Genomic DNA, 7,142 nt, shown 5'->3' on the forward strand with positions numbered 1-7,142 from the left:
CTGATCCACGGCTGTGAAATTCAGCAGGCTACTGGCGTTAGACGACTTTAGTTTTTATAGTCAACTTTTGGAAACTGAAAATGCTCTACAGGAATGAAGGAGTCCATCCAAATCATCTTGGCTCCTGGACTCTCTGTTTAAATTTCAAGACTGCGTTGAGACAACTTATCAGTGACCCAAGCCCGGCTCAGATAATCCCTACCGTTGTGTCGCTGAGTTGTCGTAGTGCTGCAGCAAATGTACACTGAACAAAAATATAAACGCATCAGCTGAAGTAAAAGATCCCATAAATGTTCCATGCACACAAGAAGCTAATTTCTCTGAAATGTTGTCCACAAAATTCTTTACATCCCTGTTAGTGAGCATTTCACCTTTGCCAAGATAATTCATCCATTTCAGGCATATCAAGAAGCGGCTTAAACAGCATGATTATTACAAAGGTGCATCTCGTATTTTTAAATTATTTTAAAGTCCACTTTAAAATGTACCGTTTTGTCACACAACACAATGCCGCAGATGTCAAGTTTTGAGGGTGCATGCAGTTGGTATGCTGACTGCAGGAATGTCCACCAGATCTGTTGCCAGAACTTAATGGTCCTTTCTCTACCATAAGCCGCCTCCATTGTTTTAGACAATTTGGCAGTGTCTCCAACCTGCCCCACCACCGCAGACCATGTGTAACCAGGCCAGCCCAGGACCTTCACACTGCTGAGTTTATAATCTATAGACCTGAGGCATTGAGGTCCTCCATTCCCCCCCCCCCCCCACTCATTCAAATGTAGGAACTGGCTTCTCCAGTCTGACCCCTCTGCTGTCTGACTCCACCCCCAACCTGGCCGACTATAGAGGTGTGAAGGTTTGTACCTTTTATGTGGGAAGCTAATGATCCATCATGTATGACATTCCTGTGTAAACTTACAATTCAATGGTAATACAGTATGTTCTCTATAGTTAAATACAGTATGTACTTGGAAAAGTATCAATTGATCAGTTCGGCCACTTGGGCACTTCTGTTCAAACTCCTGATGTACGACTGGGAGACTGATACAACATATTATGTAGAGCTCTTATTCTTGAATGTATGTGTGACATTTTGCACACACTGCTTCCCTCTTGTGGACATCTAAATTACACCCAGCATCCTAGGTCATTGGCCCCTTTCTGAATTCCAAAGATGATGCACACAGAAAACAAAATGTTGACGTTAATGTGTTTTATTCTCCTTCCTTAAATTCACCCTTCTACAAACTTCATTGTTTTCCTTCTAATATAGTTTCAAGAATATGCATCTCCTTGCTACAGGCAGTTAGATTTGGGTAATTTTGCCCGTGTCCGATATATAGTCTGTTTTATATTTTTATATATATATATATATATATATATATATTCATTCTGACCCTTTGCTATGAGACTTAATTGATCTCAGGTCCATCCTGTTTCCATTGATCATCCTTGAGATGTTTCTACAACTTTAATAGTAGTACACCTGTGGTAAATTCAACTGATTGGACATGATTTGGAAAGGCACACACCTGTCTATATAAGGTCCCACAGTTGACAGTGCATGTCAGAGCAAAAATTCTTAGCACCACCAAGACTCTTCCTAGAGCTGGCCGCTCTACCAAACTGAAAACCTGAACGACAGCGAGTCAGCCTGAATATTTGTGTTCCAAGCTTTTTGTCAAAAGGTGTTCTTGTGGTGGAGCTGATAGATCAGGGTTGAACCAGGGGCTGAAACTGTTAACAATGGGGTGGCATGTGGTTAGTGTTGGGCCAGTAACTGAAAGGTAATCAAACCCCCGAGCTGACAAGGTACAAATCTGTCCCTCTGCCCCTGAACAGGCAGTTAACCCACTGTTCTGTTTTCGATCAAGCTGATTCTATGCCAATTTCCAGAGGCTGGGTCATAAGGGCTTGTTCATTGAAGCTTAAAGCAGAGGACAGGGAGAGCTCTGCTGATTTGTGACATCAATGTGCATCCGATGGCAACAAGATCATGTGGTACAGCAATTTCATCAGGTAACATGAAAGCAAAGCCGGCGAGAGGTGTTTTAGAATCGTATGGGAGGCCAAGATTCTGTGTAACCGATAGTCGAGTCCTGAGTGTGGGAACAAACATTCTGTCCCCAGGTAAATGAGCAAGTTCACAATCAACAAAGCACGCAGGAGTCATGGAACTAATAACAAAGGAAAAAGTAAAATGTCTTGGGGCCATTGTAAGTTCAAAGAGTCACTCGCCCCAACAGAATAAGGTGAGAGTCTATAAGTCCACTAGGCTTTTTAAAGCCGGAGAAAATAAATACAGTAAATAGAAGTCCTAGTTAGTTTCTGACTTCACACAATAAGATTCACAAGGTAATTCGTCTACATACAAAATCAGATCAGTCCACAGTCTGCGGTGCGTGAGTGATGGAGGCAAGTGAAAGCAGTTCATGAAGTGTCATTTAAGTCCCCTAGTCTAACTCACGTCCCCTCAGGTGTTTCTCTGAGTATGAAGACTTTAGCGTCATATCCTCCTACACTCTGACTCCTTCCAGATATCAAGATGATGAAGATGGCACCGTACTGGAAGCTCTGACCCAACTTTGCTATTTTGTGATTTGTTTATTTTTTTTACTGTATTTTCACAATGGATCCACTATTATTTCTTGAACATCAGATCAGCAGTTTCTTAGCCCAAGTCTGGCTTCTACTTAAATGTATCTGCCCTGGGCTCTCTGTGATTCCAACCCAATTCTCAGGCCAAGAGGAAACGCCGGTGTTACCGAGGGGGGATCCTGGTGAGATTAATGTGAAGGGAAACCTGCCACCTCGTCCCTCCATTCTACTGACTAATGTACAGTCACTAGATAATAAGATGGACCTCTGGTCGTCCCTCCATTCTACTGGCTAATGTACCGTTACTAGATAATATATATATATTTATTTTATTTTACCTTTATTTATACAGGTTTCTCTCATTGAGATAACATCTCTTTTCCAAGAGAGACCTGGTCCAATAGCAGCAGGGGGAACCACGTTTCAGACAAAACAACTAACATACACTAACACAACATTAAACACATACAGTACAACAATTACATATTACATTAAAAACACAAACTTCTTGACTAAAAACAGCTGTCCTAAAGACAATTACACTCTTCTATGATATATACTGTACATTGATCAAGTGATTAAACTCCACCAACGAAACTAGATCATCACATTTTAAAATGTTCAGGAGAGAATTCCAGGACCACGGTGCTAAGTAATTGATATTTATTTACTGACCTGACTAAAAAAGAACTGAGATAAAATGGCATTTTACCCAATATGGCCTTGTAAATCAATGTATACCAGTGTTTAAGCCTACGCAAGATCAATGACGACCAGCCAACAGCGCTGTAGAGATGACAATGATGTGTTAGACGTTTCTGATTTGTAATGAACTTGAGGGCTGCGTGATACACTGAATCAAGTACTCTCAGGGTAGTGGCTGAGGCCTGCATATATATATATATAACATCACTACAATCTAAAACTGACAGTAATGTACATCATACCAGCTCCTTCCTGGCCTCAAAAGAAAAACAAGCCGGTAATGAAATCCTATTTTCAGCTTGAGCTTCCTTATCAAGTTCTCTACATGCACAGTGAAGCTCAGCATATCATCAACCCACACACCCAAATATTTGTACACTTTAACTTGCTTTATAGTATGTCCAGACAATGTAGCAATGACATGATTTGTAACATGCCTGGCATTTGAAAATACCATGCATTTTGTTTTACCCAAATTTAGAATCAGCTTTAAATCATACCAATTCTGTTGTATAGTGTTAAATGCTATTTGGGCATTTTCAAAAGCTAAACATAAACTACTACCACTTGAATAAAGAACAGTATCATCTGCATAAAAATGAACATCTGCTGTTTCAATAAGATCCCCAATGTTGTTGATGTACAAAATGAACAACAGTGGGCCCAAAATAGAACCTTGCGGAACACCTGAAAACACCTCTATGGACTCAGATTTACAACCATCCGCCATTACACATTGTGTACAATTTGATAGGTCATTTATAAACCAAGCATGGCCAGTAATTCCACAACATTTTAACCTTTGCACTAACACAGCATGGTCCACGGTGTCAAAAGCCTTCGACAAATCAATAAAAACAGGCACACAATGTAACTTCTTATCAAGAGCACAGTGGATGTAATTTAAAACCTTCAATGTTGCTGAAACAGTGCTGTGGCCAGACCTAAAACGTGATTGCATTCCATTTAAGATGCTGTTTTCTTGGAAGTAGGTCTTTAGCTGCCTACTAACTAAGGACTCCAGTACCTTTGACAGTACAGACAATTTTGATATGGGCCAATAGTTGTCGAGTAGCGAAGGATCTCCACCTTTCAGGAGAGGCAGTACAAAAGCAGATTTCCATAACTGGGGGATTTCCTTAACATCAAGCGTAAGGTTAAAAATACATTTTAAGGGGGAGCAATGATGTCTGCAGCTAGGTGTAGGAGGTGGGGGTCTAGTTCATCAGGGCCAGGTGATTTAAAAAAAATCAATTTCTTTCAGGGCTTTACACACTTCTGAAACAGAGAAGGATGAGAAGGAGAACCTGGTGAAGGAGTGCACAGGGGTGTCAGGTACATTTATAGGGGGATCAATTATATCTTTGACCTTTTCAAAGGAACTGCTTGCATCTAAAACATGCTGATTCAAGGCTTTCAAAATGGAGGTTCTCTCAGTTACAATCTGTGTATCGACCAACAATTGTTTGGGAAGCTGTGTATCATTTCTGCACTCCAAACCCTTCACTACTTGCCAAAATTTGGATGGATTATTTCAATTTTGTGAAGTAGAATTCAGGTAGTGGTCTGCTTTCAATTTACGGATCATAGCCACACCCATATTTCGAAGACATTTAAAAGCCATCCAATCATCTGCCAAACCAGTCCCTCTTGCTTTAGCCCACATAGCATTTCGTTCCCTTATGATTCCTTAGTTCCTTAGTAAACCAAAGGTTCTCTCTGCCCTTAATCCTGAACTTATTTAAAGGGATCTATTGCATGCATCCTGGAATGCGTTGTGGAAGTAAGAAAAGGCTAGTTCAACATCAGGGATTCATTCCATTCTATTCCATTCAATGCTTGATACATCATGTAAAAAACCTGGAATATCAAACCGCTTCTAGTTTCTTTTCATAATGATGTGGAGATTTCATAGGAAATCACACAGACAATAGCACAGTGATCACTTATGTAATTTGCAAAAATACCAGAAGCATTAAAATGATGAGGAGTATTGGTTAAGATCAAATAAATCAAATATGATTTCAGAGGATATTTTATATTCAACCTAGTTACACTGTTGACAATCTGAGTGAGATTACAGGTATTGCACAGAATTTAGAGTTCATCAGAGCTAGATGTTAACCCATCAGGACAAACTCAAGAGTTGACATTCTGTGAGCCAACAGTAGCAGATGGAGGTCTATAACATCAAGATATAACAGTATTTAATGATGAGCCAAGGTTTAGGTTCAGAGACAGATATTCTATAACAAGATACAACCATATTTAAAGATGAGCCAAGCTTTCGGTTCAAAGACTACCTTCTATAACAGCAAGATACAACAATACAAGTAACAGAAGCCAGAACTTGTCTTTTCCGTTTACAGCAACACCACCACCCTTAGATTTACCATCTGTACGAACACCACCACCCTTAGATTTACCATCTGTACGAACACCACCACCCTTAGATTTACCATCTGTACCAACACCACCACCCTTAGATTTACCATCTGTACCAACACCACCACCCTTAGATTTACCATCTGTACGAAAAAACATTGTAACTATTTAACCCTATGTTTTTAATAGATTTTCTAAAGCCAGGTTTCAGAAGGCATAAATACATCCGGGTCGGCAGATTATATCCTTAAATTCACAAAATCAAGCTTTGGCAGAAGACTTCTTAAAGTAAAGACCAAAACTACTGGAACAATGTGCTCTGGACAGATGAGTCAAAGGTGGAGTTGTTTGGCCATATTTTTGGCGAAAAACGAAACATGACCTTTGAACAGAAGAACCTCATATCAACCGTAAATCTATATGCAAAAACTTCAGGCCACTCTGACTACTTAATTCGACAGGGGTAAGAATGTCAGGACCTGGTTTAGACTGGACATTTCCAGACAATAGAAGCAGCAAGATAATGGCAAGTCTATATCGAGGGTTACAACATATGGATTTACAGACAGCACTTGAACGAAAATCCAGAGTCACCAGAGTCTTTAACGCCACATATTTCAGGAGATGTATGAAGTCCAGAGACATGGTTAAGTACCAAGAGAACAGTCCTGACATGGTTAAGTACCAAGAGAACAGTCCTGACATGGTTAAGTACCTAGAGAACAGTCCTGACATGGTTAAGTACCTAGAGAACAGTCCTGACATGGTTAAGTACCAAGAGAACAGTCCTGACATGGTTAAGTACCAAGAGAACAGTCCTGACATGGTTAAGTACCAAGAGAACAGCCCTGACATGGTTAAGTACTAGAGAACAGTCCTGACATGGTTAAGTACCTAGAGAACAGTCCTGACATGGTTAAGTACCTAGAGAACAGTCCTGACATGGTTAAGTACCAAGAGAACAGTCCTGACATGGTTAAGTACCAAGAGAACAGTCCTGACATGGTTAAGTACCAAGAGAACAGTCCTGACATGGTTAAGTACCTAGAGAACAGTCCTGACATGGTTAAGTACCTAGAGAACAGTCCTGACATGGTTAAGTACCAAGAGAACAGTCCTGACATGGTTAAGTACCAAGAGAACAGTCCTGACATGGTTAAGTACCTAGAGAACAGTCCTGACATGGTTAAGGACCTAGAGAACAGTCCTGACATGGTTAAGTACCTAGAGAACAGTCCTGACATGGTTAAGTACCAAGAGAACAGTCCTGACATGGTTAAGTACCAAGAGAACAGTCCTGACATGGTTAAGTACCCAGAGAACAGTCCTGACATGGTTAAGTACTAGAGAACAGTCCTGACATGGTTAAGTACCAAGAGAACAGTCCTGACATGGTTAAGTACCTAGAGAACAGTCCTGACATGGTTAAGTACCTAGAGAACAGTCCTGACATG

This window comes from Oncorhynchus masou, chromosome 16 (genome assembly GCF_036934945.1).
Source record: "Oncorhynchus masou masou isolate Uvic2021 chromosome 16, UVic_Omas_1.1, whole genome shotgun sequence".
Classification (NCBI taxonomy): domain Eukaryota; kingdom Metazoa; phylum Chordata; class Actinopteri; order Salmoniformes; family Salmonidae; genus Oncorhynchus; species Oncorhynchus masou.